This window comes from Notamacropus eugenii, chromosome 1 (assembly GCF_028372415.1).
Source record: "Notamacropus eugenii isolate mMacEug1 chromosome 1, mMacEug1.pri_v2, whole genome shotgun sequence".
Lineage (NCBI taxonomy): Eukaryota > Metazoa > Chordata > Mammalia > Diprotodontia > Macropodidae > Notamacropus > Notamacropus eugenii.
In genome coordinates, this window is record NC_092872.1 from 590,754,114 (window position 1) to 590,769,655 (window position 15,542).

Below are 15,542 nucleotides of genomic sequence, written 5' to 3' on the forward strand. Positions count from 1 at the left end.
GTATTATTATGTAATAAATTATGTATTATGGCTAATACAAAAAAAAAAAAAAAAGGAATGCCCAATTTGAGTTCCTGTGATTGAGAATAGGGGAGAATCTGAGCATTCTTGGTACCTATAATTCTCCCTAATCTAGAGTGTTAGAAAAAAAAAAGCGACCAGTACTTTAGGATAGATCAAACAAATACAGGCATGGAATATCTGAAATAACCAGCATTTTAGAGTCCAATAGAACCTAGAAGACCACCTATCATTTCCACTGGGCCTGCAACTTTATAGATGATGAAAATAAGGCTTAGGTTAAGTGATTTTCCAAGATTGTCCAGTGGCACAATAGTTAATCTGGAATGCAGTGTTCTTTACAGGAGGAGATGAAACCTGATTGGTTTGCTAAACAATGGCAACCTCATCTAAATTTGCACGTGAAGGTCTTGTCAATGAGGGGATTCATTTTCCTTGATTTTGAATATTTGTTAGAAAATATTTGTTTTTAATTTTTTTCCCCAATGAGGTATGAAGAAAGAGAAAATAGATTTTTGTTAATTGAAAAAAAACGCTAAGAAATAGGAAGATAAAAGGTTGCTAAAGATGTGGAATACTGCACGGATTCATGGATTCAGATGAGGTCAATGTTTTGTTAGTTTTACATTGTTAGAAGAGAGCTCTCAAGGATTTGAGTATGGAAATCTTTGTAATGTAAAAATGAAATACAGCAATAAAATTTTTTTTAAATTTAAGTACATAATCTAAAACAGGCACTGCCAGAAGTGTTGATTCCATAGCAAGCTTTCTGATAAATAAACAATAATTTTAAAGATGAATTTTTATTATGATACTATTCTTGGTTTTGACTTTATAAGTATGGTATTATTAGGACAATTGAGAGTATCTTTAAGTCTCATTTTCCCCATCTTGATCAAGTAGGCTAAATTGCTAAGTTTTACCACTAGCAACTAAGCAGTCATTTAGAGGTTTTCATTATGAAAAGTCTTAATAAAATTCCTCTGAAAAAAGAGAACTATGTGTACATATTTGTATGTATATATGTATATGTGTGTGTGCATACACACACACATATACACACACACGTACATATATCTTCATTTTTTTCATCTTAAATGAATTAAATGCTGGTAAAATTTGTTTAATTATAAAGATCAAAGTTCTTTGTCTTCTGAATACCAAGAATAGGAAAGTTTCCTTTGTCATGCTTTCTAATCCCAGATCAATTCTATTGCCTTGCTACTGTGTGTGAGAATAAGACTGTCTAGCTGTAGAAAAGAATAATAGCTCTGTATGTGTGTGGTGGTAACGGAAAGAGATCTTAGATCTGGAAATTAGGCAAGGATCACCAACTCAATTCACAAAAGGTTCTCATTCACAGATGCAAATGGTGCTCCCACATTATTGGGTGGGCCCCTCATCTGGCAAATTTATAGTAGGATATGGACTAGGGTTGCAGAAGATGGGCAGACATGGGTAAGATACATTGTCAATGGTTGGAAAGAATATCTACTTCAATCAGATAGCAATCACATTGAGTATATTTTATTCATAAAAGTAGAATCCCTTCCCAGACAATGAAATACTTAAGTGCAATACAAAGAATACTTGAAATTCTCAAGTACTTTGAAGACTGGTAAGTTACTGTAAAGTGACTATTATTATTAGCATTAATAATAATAATAGCTGCTAACACAGCACCTATCATGTACAATTTAAAGAAAAGGAAATTTAGCTATATGTACATATATATATTACACCGTGTTATATATATTTAGTTATGTGTTATATGTTTGGTATATATATGTTTACTTAGTATATGTGTTATATATGTTCCGCCGTATGTATGTGTGTATGTGCGTATCTGTAAATAAATATGATGTTTCCCCTTAGCTAGACTGAAAAATCCTTGAGAAGTGGGATTGCTTTACTTTTGTCTTTGTACCCCAATGCCTCACCCATTTTTGTCACAAAGTAGGTAAAAAGTATTTCTTGATTAGTGAATAAACCAGATGTGAAAAGAAGCAACATTTCACAGGATAACTGGTTCTTTCAACTTGCATTTCTCATGATGATCAGAAGGAGAATATCATGAAGATAATTGCAGTTAATTCACCAACATTGTCTTAAGATGTTGAAGAAACGTATCTTACACGATCAATGACTGGAGACTCCAATGTGAATGATGGCATAAGCAAATATTACAAAGGTTTTATGTCAGGAAGTGAAAGGAACCAAATATTTCTAAATTTTTCAACATCATAGTTACATAATGAGTATATTGGTTTGAGAAGTATTAAGACTCTGGATGTAGGAAGCATCAAATAACAACATAAAAAATGGAACTGAATGTATGTTATTATGAGAAATGATTGCTTCCTGGCCTAGCTAGATTTAGAAACAACTGAGTGTAGCTAGGTCTTCTCGTGGTTAACAGAGTATCAACATCGATATCAAATTAGAAGAAATTCACTTCAACTTAACAAAACATGTTAGGTCTACTATGTCCTAGGTACTAGAAATACAAACAACAAAATAGTCTCAGCCCTCAACAATTTTATGTTCTTTTGAAAGAGTCTAATTGAGAAGACTCTACATGGGAACAAATTCATTAAGTACCTACTACGTGCCTGGCATTAAAAACTTAGCCCTAAAGCTAAGAATTTTACAAATATTTTCTCAAGAAAGATACCCACATTCTGAGGATTTAAAACTGATGTCAATCTGTTTCGTGTCCTTAACCTCTTCAGCAGTCTGGTGAAGCCAATGCACCCTTTCCCAGAATAATATTAAATGCATAAAATACATAGAATTAAAAAGGAATCTTATGGTAATGAAATAAAGGTATTGCTCTATCTATCTAATATATGCACACTAGATGTCTACTATGGATATGTGTAAACACACACACACACACACACACACACACACACACACACACACACTCACACACGTACCATGGACATACATTCACAGACTCCAGGTTATGAATCCCTGATCTAGAAGGAGGAATGAGGGGAGCTAAATCCAACATTTAGTAATCTCTAGTCTTAAAGTAAATCTCTACATACTGAAGTGGAATTCTGTTGTCCTAGTGATTTGTAGGCAGGAATGCAATGCAGAGAAGGCCTTAATGGTAGAGTATCTCTGTGCATCATAGAAAGGATGGGCATCAAACATCCTATGTGACTTCTGAGAGATTGAGTAGGCTTATTAATAGATGGCCCTCACTGTTACAGTGACTAAGTTGAATCATGCAGGACACATGTAGCTTTAAAAATATCTATGTTACAATGGAGCACTGCCACTCCATGGAAAGTGATAACAATATAGGGTAAAAGATATGACAGCAACTTAGCTTAAAAGAGGAAAAACTTTTAAAAAATATTACAGAAAAGGTGAGGATGAAAGATCACCTGAATGGTATCACCATAAAGTTTGGAATGAGACCCAACTAAGGCAGAGCATTAAAGAGCACTTCTGGATGAAACTAGAAATATAAACAAGATATAAATAACAGTGGAGCCACAACATTTATCATTTATCATCTCAGTGCTCAATGTACTGTGTGAAAAAAGTACTTAAGTTGAAATTAGGGAAAAGTGGTTGGACCTGGTCAAATTACTAAAGAAAAATAAATGTGAGCTGCAGGTGAAAATTTTGAAAGGACTAATGTAAAAATGTTTAGGCTACAGCAAAGAGAAAGTTCCAAAGATACTTGTTTTTGTTTTTAAGTAGTAAAGGAGACATTGACAACCACTGACCCATTTGCCTAAATTCACACGCCTATATTCTTTAGGAGCCTGGTCTATTCTTCATGAATCAGCAGCATGTAATCGTGGAGGTTTTGCACGAAAAGTAGCATAAAAGAGATCATCCATAGCAGGCATGACTGGCAACAGAGAGGGACCATTCACATTCCAAAAGCAAAGAGAGGACAAGAGACAGATGGTGTGGGTACTGTTTTGGTTCTCCTCAAACAACAGAAGAAGCAGAGGAAAATCTCAAGCATGCTGGAAAGCTCCTCTCACAATGGTATGAAGGAGCAGGTGGTTAAACAGTTTGTACTAGCAGAAGAGATATCCATATTAGTAAGTCACAACTCCTTTTTTAAAAAAAATATTTTATTTTTTACATGTAAAGACAATTTTAACATTTTTTTAAGATTCTGAGTCCCAAATTTTCTCCCTTCCTCCATAAAATGTTAATAGCTCCTTCTAACTACCTCAGTGTTACAACCTGCTTGGAACTCTGTTACCAACAATCTTAGTCTCCCTGCTGTTGACAACCTCCTGGGTACTCTTTCCTCTCAGGGGTTCTCATGATGTCATTCCTTCCTGATCCTTCTCCTACATGGCTGACCACTTCTCAAAGTCTCCTTTGCTGGTATATCATCTACAACATATCTGGTAATTTGGTGTCCTAGGAGGCTGGACCTCTTTATCTTATCTCTTAACACTAATCTATTCTCATGAGATTATCTTCCCTAAGGGAGAACTCTCACAGAGCTTTGCCCTGCTCTGGAGTACCATGTTATTTGTTGGACATTTAAAACTGGATGTCTCCTTAGAAACATCTAGAACTCAAAATGTCCAAACAGAACTCATTACCCTTCCCTCAAACCAACCCATCTTCCAAACTACCCTATTTCTGTTGAAAATAATACCTCTCTTCCAGTCTCTTAGGTTCATAACCTGGACTCCTCCCATTATCAATCAGTTGCTGAGTCTTGCTGTTTCAACCTCAATATCTTTCCCATTCTTTTCATTTTCATTCCTTTTCATTTCTCATACAGAACCAGCCTAGTTCAGTCAGCATCACCTCACAGTTAGACTATCACAATGCCTCCAACGTGGCCTCTCTACCTTGACAGTCGCTCCCTACTCCAGGACATGTTTCACATACATACCAAACTAATTTCCATTAAAGAGAGAATTGATTGTGCTATTTGCATACTCAATAAATGCCCACTTGATCTTTACTACATATATGATAAAAAAAAAATTAAGCTCTTCTCTTTAGCTTTTAAAGGTCTTCCCAACCTATCTTTCAAGTCTCCTCATACCTTCTTTTTCTTCCCAAGCTCTGTGGTAGAGCCAATCTGGTCTCCCCATCTCCCTGCATTTTTACTTCATAGAATCCCTAGCTTTCTTCAACACTGAGCAGAAGTGCCACTTTCTACATAGAGCCTTTACTGAATTGTCCCAACCATTGGTGACCCTCTTCCTAACTAATGATAGCTAGCATTTTTGTAGTACTTTACTGTGTTCTAGGCCCTGGACTAAGTGACTTACAAATAGAGTCTTATTTGATCCTCACGACCATCCTGGGTAATAGATTTCATTATCATATACAGCTTACATTAAAGAAAACTGAGGCAAACCAAGCTGAAGCGACTTGACCAGGGTCACACAATTAATTAAGAGTCTGAGGTCAGATTTGAACTCAGCTCCTCCTGAGGCCCAGCATTCCATCCACTAAGTCACTTAGCTACCAATTACCTTGCATTTGTTTCTATTTATTTTATTTACATTTGTTCAGTACGTTTATTTGTACTTGTTTTCCCTGACGCAGCGTAAATTCCCAGAGAATGAGGATTACTTCATCTCTTATAACCATATCCTCAGTGCCTGGCATATCTGTTTTTACTGTTGTTCAGTCATTTCCAACTCTTTTTTATTTCACTTAGGGTTTTCTTGGCAAAGATATTGGGGTGCTTTGCCATTTCCTACTCCAACTCGTGATGAATGATGAAACTGAGGCAAATAGGACTAAGTGACTTACCCAAGGTCACACAGCAAGTGCCTGAGGCCAGATTTGAACTCAGGTTGAACTTCAGGCCTGGAGCTCTATACAATGTGCAACCTGGCTACCCTAGCCCATAGTAGACACTTAATAAATGCTTGTTGATTGACTGAAGTAGTAAATAACATTACCAAAATCAAGACTGTTGTTAAAATTTAACAATCTTATAAAGTATTCAGTAATAACATCATATTCATGCAGACAGTGATTTTGAATTGAAGCGGTGAATAAAAATAAAGGAATTCCAAATATTTGGCAAATAGGGTTGTAACCGATTTTAAAGTACACGTACTCTTTATAGCATAGCTGCATATAAACTAATGCAAAATAAAATGGCTTCAGTAAGAATTAATTTCACAAGAAATGTAGGGTTTTATGAAATAAAATACAAGATAGCTCAGGAAAATATGAGTTAAGGTTATGTATAAGGAAGAGAGAGAACATTAATTTGTTATGATTATTTTACTTGAATATCTACCTGCAACATCTTGTGTTTTGTGGCACACAATTATATCTGTGCTTTAACACATTCTATCCCATTAGCCATAAGATTTTTTATGTTGCTTTAAAATTCCTTATGTTTGCACAGCTCACAGTTATCTCTGAAGTGGCAAGAGGGGCTGTGGCAGACTTGGAATCTTGATCATTGTGGCATGTAAAATAAAGTGAAAGGCCACAACATGAAGTCCTTATCAAATGCACACAGTTGGCCTGCAAAGAGCTCTGTAGTTCAAAGCATTATGACTGCATGTAGTGGAATGATTTTGTTTAGAAAGAAAAGACAAAAGAAAGCTATATCATTAGTACTTGGATTTATGCTATATATGCTCCACACCTCCATCTATATAAATAACATATACCCATGTATTTTTCACGCTTTAATTACATGCAGTATGCTCATGTCAACAAAAGGCAATCACTCAACAAAGAGGCCATTTCTCCCACTGTTGATGAGATCCTTGAGTGTGGCTTCCTGCCAAAGAAGCAGAAAAACAAGCACTCCATTCTAAATATTCAGCATGGAGTCTTACTTCTCTTTCTCCTGCAAAAAGGGGCAAGGAAAGAGAGTGTTCCTAAGCAGCACTAATGTCCTTATATCACTAATGAGAATTGTGGAGGGCACAGAATGTCACAGCTCTGAAGGGAGTAATAAGCATTTCCCCCCTAAAACCTCTAATTATGTAGCAGATGTTTGAATTAACTGTAAATTCTTATCCTGACAAGGTCAGGCTGAAGGATTTTTACCTCTCCTATGTGTTATATAACCTAGGTTTGGCTTTTTAAAATATTAGGCAAATCCAGGGTTTCAGATTTTTAGGCAGTTCTTACAAAATAGCAATTCATCTTTCACTTTTTCCAGCAAAGGTGTGTTTCTCTGTCTCTTTTCTTTCTAACCGCCTAGACCAGAAATGAAGACCTGCCAGATCTGCTCAAGAAGATAGAAGATAGCCCTTTGTAATGAATAAATGAATTAAAAAGCCTTTCTTAGGCACTTGCTACTCGACAAACATTCTACTAAGCACTGGGATACAAACACAAAAGTGAGACAGCCCTGTCCTCAAGGAACTTATATCATAATGGAAGAGACACCACAGAGAGGCCAGTGTGGAAGGCAGGAAAAGAAGCCTTGGTAGAAGTCACGGGAATGGTAAGTGGTGCCAAAAGGAGTTGACTGACTTGCCCCTTCCAGAATCATGGCAGTCTTGATTTAATTTTGATGTCTAGATTAGGGACAAGTGTCAAGAATGATTCACTGAGTTGTTGGTCATAGAAGATGTCTTACCTCTTGCCTTCTTGTCTTTCTCATAAAGCCTGGAATGCTCTCCCGTCTCTCCTCTCCTGGAGTCTATACACTTAAGTGCCATCTCCTTGAAGAGGCCTTATGGCAGACAGCATAGCGTTCTATCACTCATTTGGGCACTTCAACATTTATTATTTTGTGTTATCTTCTAATAACTTCATGTCAGCATGGAATAGATTTTGAATTAGATGACATAAGTTCAAATTTCCATGCCATTTATAATACTATGGAACCACCTTGGACAAATTGCTCATCTGGACCTCAGAGGCTGAATCAGAAAGATCTATGGTCTCTTAGCTCTAAGTCTATGAAGTGCATCAAAATTAAAGGCATCTTCTATTTCTTTGGTACATCTCAGTACCTAGCATGGTGCCAAAGTGTTTTACAGGTATTTATTAATGGTATTAGGGGTTATTTAAGATAGACTAGCTCTACTAGAATATTCATGGGACATTCAAGGGATCCTACGGATTTAAAGGACTTCAGAGGTCTAGTGCAATGTCCCTTATTTTACAAAAGAGGAAACTGAGGCCCAAAGAGGTAAAGTGATTTGCTTTAGTTCATATATGTAGTAACAGAGCTGGAAATTCAGTGGCTAATGAGGTTCTCCTTCATTAGACTGGGAAAAACAAGTCTCAAACAGTAAAAAGTTTGACTATTAACTGGGTAAAAAATACTAATATTAGTGGTTATTTCTCACATACTCTGAATAGAATATTTGGACCCTGCTTTTATTTAGGACAACAAATTAACTAGACAGGGAAATGAGTAAGGGCAAAGATGAAATCTTCATTAAATTAGTGAAAGTACACTAAAGATTAAAAGATCTTAAATGACAGTATTCACAAAAGCCTATTGTTCAACTCTCAAGTTTGTTGCTGCTTGCGTCTGTCTTGATGTCTGTGTAACTGTGGGCTTTTTCTAGATGCTTGTTGTGTGTTTCTGCATGTCTATCTCTTACAACTTTCTTTTCATACCTTCCTGACTCTTGGTGACTCTGCATTTTTCTGTGATTCTGTTTCCTCCATTTTTATCTTTCTCTTTTAACTGGATGTCACAAAGGAGGGAAGCACATTTTTAAAATGTGGTATTTTTTCAATAGAATTTGTGTTCTATGTTCTAAAAACTGATATGTAGAATATTTTCAATTTTTCTGTCCCAAACATCCCACTTTTTTCCCCTCTTAAATGACATGTAGCCACTTTCATTTATCTCAGCATCCACTGATTCTTTCTTCTGGGCCAATGTATTTGGATAAAACAAATTCCCTAGAATGAGGCTAGGACTACATATATGCCATATTCCTTGTCTGTGATGATAAGAATAGAGAGATTTTATGATTGGTGCTGGAAATATGGAGACATAAGTTACCTATATTTCAGTTTATAAACCTGATAATTAAAATATATGTGAATACGTGTATATATTGGGAGAGGGAGACGGGAAAAGGAAAAATATCTGATGGAAGGGAAGATAAGATAAGCAATTTATATGTTAAGTTCTTAAATATAATCAGCCACATTTTGAATACCAATGAAGAAATTTCACTTTTATAACCAAAGGCAAATTGTGGAGTAAGTGAATATGCAAAATACATTCACATAAGGTAGTTATTTTAGTGGATCCCAAATGATAGAAGGAAAATCTAGGTTTTCTATGCATATCTTTTCCAGTGCCTAGTTACTTAGGAGAGTTCAATAAAGATCAAATGAAAAAACTTTGCTAAGCTTTTTAGTTAAACACATTGGCATTACAGTAACTAGATACCTTTAGGGTTGGAGACTAATATATGCTTTATACTAATAATAGTGCTACCAAAATTTTGCACCTATTAAAATATTCATATCAAGAAACAGACATACAGGTTCTGGGCATGAGAGATCCCATTTTTCATTTCAATATATATACTTAGGGGCATAAAACTAAGATGTTTCTTATGAAAAGGATAAGATAGTTAAACTTCAAGCTTTGCTGCTTTACAGTCAAATCCAAAGGTTTGTAATGACTTTGCCAATCCATAGTATGACCAGGATGTTGATCAGTTCTTTAAGTGAATTTTTAAAACCACGATTCTATATTCATAGCAGGCTGAGACTTTTCAAAATGCCAGTTACCATGATCGGGTCAGTGAAAGAATTACTTAGGAACTTCAAATTGTTGATATCACATTGACTACAAACCTTTGAATTGGTTATGACTGAAATTAAAGCCTAACTCTGATAACCAGAAGCAGAAAAGAGAGAAGATATATTCTCATTTCCATATCTGGAGAGTACATTATTGACCAGCCTAGCAAAGGGGATAAAACTTGGCCAGAGATTACCTATGCTACTTTTGATGCTACTATTTTATCTCCTTTTATAGAGGGAGAAGCAGTTGAATTAGAAATAGACTAAGTTACAAATAAGATGAAGATTGACCTCAAAGATAAAACAGGAAAAAAAAGTCACATGATGATAAAGCGAGATAAGCAATAGCAACATTTTTGTAAAAAAGATCTTACATATATTTTATAATGCTGTGCCAACATCAGGGTATCGTGTACAGTTCTGGTGCTACATTTTAAGAGGAACAAAAACCTTAGTACATTTAAAAGATGGCAGCTAGGGTGGTGAAGGATGCATGAACAATATCATATGAGGAAATACTGATGAAATTGGGGTATTCAGTCTCATTAAAACAATTATTAAACACAAGTTTACTAACAAGAGATATTATAAGACATTCCTGCAGTGTTGGAGATGGATTAGAGGACCTCTAGAGCCTTGTCTAACTTGAAGTTCTATGGCTGAATAAAGTCTGATCTGGCCAATATTTCATTTTAGATCTGAAAAATGGATATGAGAAAACTTCATCCCACTGGATGGGCCTGGACTGACTCCACTTCAGCCGTCTTCCTGCCATATTGTTTTGCACCACCTTGCACCTCCAGTTAGGTACTATGGCTCCCAACTGTGGGATCCTACATTCTTGATTGGATGAAGGTTACTATATCGAGGTGCTCTAAGACCCACTATGCCTTTGTCATGCCTTGCACTGCACGTTTCTCATTTCTATTTTCCCCTCCCCCACTATACTCAAGTCAGAACTACCATTCTTAGAAAAGATGTTGCAATCAACTGTCCTATGACTATCCTCACTATCCCCATGAAATTCAAGATAAAAACATCCCTCTGACCCACTATTCCCCCATGCACTATCTTCCTCTATTAGAATGTAAGATCTTTGAAGGAAAAGATTGTCTTCCTTTTTGTATCTGTGGGGCTGTTGATTTCAAACCTGTTATATTTTTAGTGTGAAAGAATTCCATTAAAGTCCTACTCTGATTCATCACCATCATGGAAAGGTCTCATGATTAAAGACTATGCCAGAAAAGCCCAAGCTAGGAAGGCTTCGGTTACAGACCTCGTGATGGGATATTTGTCTGTGGTTGGTAACTCAGTCAGTGAAGGTCAAAGAAACTCATATTGTCTGTGAGGAAAATCCTTCTACCACAGCAATCCTGGACAACCATCTATTATTATACATGGGTTGAAAGCTGCACCAGTGAAGGTAGTAAGCACAATGATGAAATTAGAGGCAACTGGGATTCTCAATCTAATACTATCCACTGATATACAGTGTAATTAGGCTTAAAATATATTTGGCTTATTCTCTACCTATCTGAGAACTGAGTTACTGAATTAACAAAATGACCTCATTATCACATATCCTTACCCCTCACGCTGGGCAATGGCATGGTTATGCAGGGAAACATTAAAGAGAAGTTCCAAAGAGATTTGCCAGACAACACTTCGAATCATTTGAAAACAAGCATGTAAATAAAAATTACTGTAATTACAGCTGCTTCCAGATGAGAGTGTTCTCCTCCAAAGGGATGCCTGCACATTTTCCTATCATGAGAATGGGGAGCCTTAAACTGTTCTGAAATGTTTTTTCAACAAAGACTGAATAAATTCACTTTGCCAAGTACAAGTCTCTAAAAGAGGCAGCTGTGAGCAAAATGGGTTTTAATCAAATTTGGATGAAAATCGGTACCTCAAAGAGATAATGTCTAAGAAATATTAACAAATCCTACCATGTAAATGCTATTATTTTTGGATTTTTTTCCTAAAGCTATTTAGGGAAAAAATATTCTTCTTGCTTATAATTTGGTATTTGTCAGAAAGCTGATTATATTCAATTTAAATATTTTGCCTCTATGACTGAGAATCTCTATATTTTCCTAGGATCATATAAATATTCTCTTTAAATCAAAAAGGTTATTATCTCGCTACATAATGTACTTTACTGAAATTCAAAACCAGTCACCAGAATTGGAAGTCAAATTACTTCATATGTGCCTGTGTAGCTATCTATTACAGAATAGCATAGCCAAAGTACAAACCAGTGGGTATAAATGAAAGTTGTGGATTGTGTAAGCTGTATCCCAACCCCAGGAAAATATCCTCTGGAGGTTTTGGATGAGGTCCTTGGCATGAGGATGATTTACAAGAGCCTTTAAAGATGCCTCTTTTAACCTCTAGTTGTCCTGGGGTGATTCTAAAGTTGCCCTATGGTTCCAAATCAGTTCTAAAAGGATAAAGATAGCTGGAGCTCTAGAATGCAAGCACCAATCCTATAACCTGATTTAGAAGTTGGAGAATTTTGAGAAGAAGGCTCTCACCATTATCTAAGAGGTTATGAGTTCTTCTAGAGTCTACCATATGATGAACCCTTGCCTGTAAGATGGCTTGAGATCTCTGGAGACAGACAACAGAACAACAAGATAGGCAGGGGCTACAGAGGCCTTAAGAGGGCAAGTGGCAAGCCTATAGTCACATAAGAGATGACCTGTATGATCAGTGAGAATCACTAATGTTTGCGATAGCTAGTGAAGGGGCAACCTGCCAAGCAGTTCCTTAGAGTTGAATATAATTTAAAACGGAGCATATTTTATATAAGCTGAACTTGCCAGTTTGATGTTAATCACCAAGCTTCATTTTATAAGATGAACCCTAATTCTTATTCATGTAGCAGAGAGTAGTAGGAACCTGCCAAAATATAAACTGGATTTACATTATGGAAGTAAAAAGGGAAAACAGGATGTCACAGAATCTGGAAACCTGAAAGTCATCTTCCAATATCATCCCAAGATATTTGCAAGGAGAAAGAACAATGGCCACCAAGATGAATAGTATGATTCTGCCCCATCTGTGTAAAGGCTACAATTTACCACATGCTCAAAAAGAGCTATGAGCTATTTTCCATGTGGGACCAGCTAGCATACATTTAAATATTTGTAACTCATCTGTGAAATTCTGTCCTGCTTATGTATCCTGTTCCCTAGCAGTGACACCATCATTAGCACCTTCTCTCCATAATACTTACTGTCTTATCAAGTAAGTATAGGAAAGACAATGAAAGACAGCGTGGCATAATATAGAGAGTTAGCTGGCCTCAGAATTGGAAGATAGGGGTTTAACTTCCATCTCAGAGGGATAGTAGCTATGTGACCCTGAGACAGTCACTTAACTGACCAGTTCTCCAAGTAATTCTCTAAAAATAAAAGTTGCATAATAGCTGATCTGCAGTGGTAGAATGATGCAATATCCTACATCAAAGAAATCAGAAGTATGGCTCAAAAATATAAAATGAAATACAGAAAATGGATGAGAAAATACACACAGAGAAAAATGTATTCCTTTGAATCTAAAAAGTTAACAAATTTTTTAATGGATTAAATGCTGGTTTTAGAAATAATCCTGATTAGATAGTAGAATCCCACTGCATTAATCATTAGAAATATTTCATTACTGTAGTGAAAATCATATTAGGGAGAATACCTAATAGAAGTAGATGTAAGATTAGTATCAATATAATGCTGCATTTAGATTGAGAGGTCAAATCACAACTCTGCAATCTACTACTCATAAAACTTTGGGAAAGTCAATCTGTCCTCTCAAGGCCTCAGTCTTCTCATCTAAAAAATGATGGTATCAGCCAGGATAATTTCTGAGCCCCCTTCCAGAACCAATTCTATGAGCAAGCAAAATTCAGTAGTTCAGGAGCTGTCTATTTTGTAAATTATAAAGCATTCCCTGATTACCTTCTCCCCCTCCCATTTTACTGCTCATACCATCCCAGAAGGTGAACAAAGAAAACATAAGGTATGAAACTCAAGGCAAAGAGATGATTAGAAGAAGTTAAGAGTAGGTATGTAGAATACCAGCTATCAGCTAAATTGAAGATTTAGCCTTTTATGAATTAGAATGTTGATTTTATATCTATTACCAGTAACCAATGTTGTTTAAAAAGACTATATTTATATATTCCTTGGGGCAGCTAGGTGGTACAGTGGATAGAGCAACAGTGCAGGAGTCAGGAAGACCTGAGTTCAAATCTCACCTCAGACACTTGACACTCACTACCTGTGTGACCTTGGGCAAGTCACTTAACGTCAATTGCCTCATCCTGGGTCATCTCCAGTCATCCTGATGAATATCTGGTCACTGGATTCAGATGGCTCTGGAGGAGAAATGAGGCTGATGACCTGCACAGCCCTCCCTCACTCAAAACAAAGTCAAGTGCAAGTCATGTCATCATTTCTCTGATGGCATGGTCTTCTTCAGCAATGAAGGATGAACACATACGTTTATATATTCCATAACATCCAAAAAGTTTACTTGCCCAACTACAGTTAACACTAATAAGAATAAAACATGACTTATGTTGTGACTATGTTGAGCAGTCCAAAGGCTACATTTATTAAGCATCTTACTTGGGAGTAAAATATTATATTAGCTGCTTTTAAGGAGGAAAGAGATAAAAGAAGTAGTCAAATAGCTCTCTGACTTCAAAGAAATTGAAATTTAGAAGACTATATGCTGAAAATAGCAGAGCAGTTTTATAGAATAATACATGAACTAGTTCAATTTAAATCAGTATAGTGTGTACATAGGCACTGAAGTAGTGGGAAGAGAAAGGAGTAAAGGGATGATAGGCTGGTGCGATCAGCAAAGAAGGACAATTTGAGAAAAACAATTTTAAGCTGACCTGTGAAGTTGGTTAAATAAACCCACCGGCAGAGTAAAGAGAAGGTGATCTAACAGCAGAAAATGGTGTGTACAAAGAAGGAATAATATAGCCATAGGATGAGGCTACAGCAGGCTTATATAAGTTCATCAAAATGTCTGAGTAGTAAAGTCCTGAGAAATTATGATGGTGAGATGGGATGGTGGTAGGTAGACAAAGTTAGCCAGAGATGGCCAGGAGCCAAAGAAAATGTCAAAGGAGAAAAATGGATACAGATATGAGGAACATCCTTACAAGTAAGTTTATAAAGCCTCTAGGTCATCTGGAAGGAAAGAAGGAAGATACTCTAAATTATTATTGATTAGAGAAATGCAAATTAAAACAACCTTAAGATATTATTTTACACCTGTCAGATTGGCTAAAATGATTGAAGGGGAAAATGACAAATGTTAGAGGGGATGTGGAATAATTGGGACACTAATTCATTGTTGGCAGAATTGTGACCTGATCCAACCATTTTGGAGAGCCATCTGGAATTATGTCCAGAGAGTTATTAAACTACCTATACCCTTGACTTAGCAATACTCTTAAGTAGGTCTATTTCCAAAGATGATTAGGGAAAAAGGAAAAGAACTTACAGTAACTCTCTTTGAGATGGCAAAAAACTGGAAATTGTGGGAATGTCTGTCACTTGGCAAATGGCTAAACAAGCTGTATATATGATTGTGATGAAATACTACTGTGCTATAAAAATGAGGAGCTCAATGGTCTTAGAAAAAACACAGACTTGCATAAAATAATGAAGAGCAGAACGAGAAGAACCAAGAAAATTTTGTATCCAGCAATATTGTTTTAACAACAACTTTGAATGAATAACTCATTTTGACTATTATAAATACCCAAATTAACTACACAGGAA

At 36.1% G+C, this 15,542-nt stretch overlaps 1 protein-coding gene across 20 annotated transcripts in view; it reads right to left on the reverse strand.

The window, feature by feature from the left end:
• KIF16B (kinesin family member 16B) overlaps nucleotides 1-15,542 on the reverse strand; it is a 550,717-nt gene that overhangs the window by 258,405 nt on the left and 276,770 nt on the right. The window lies entirely within an intron of this gene.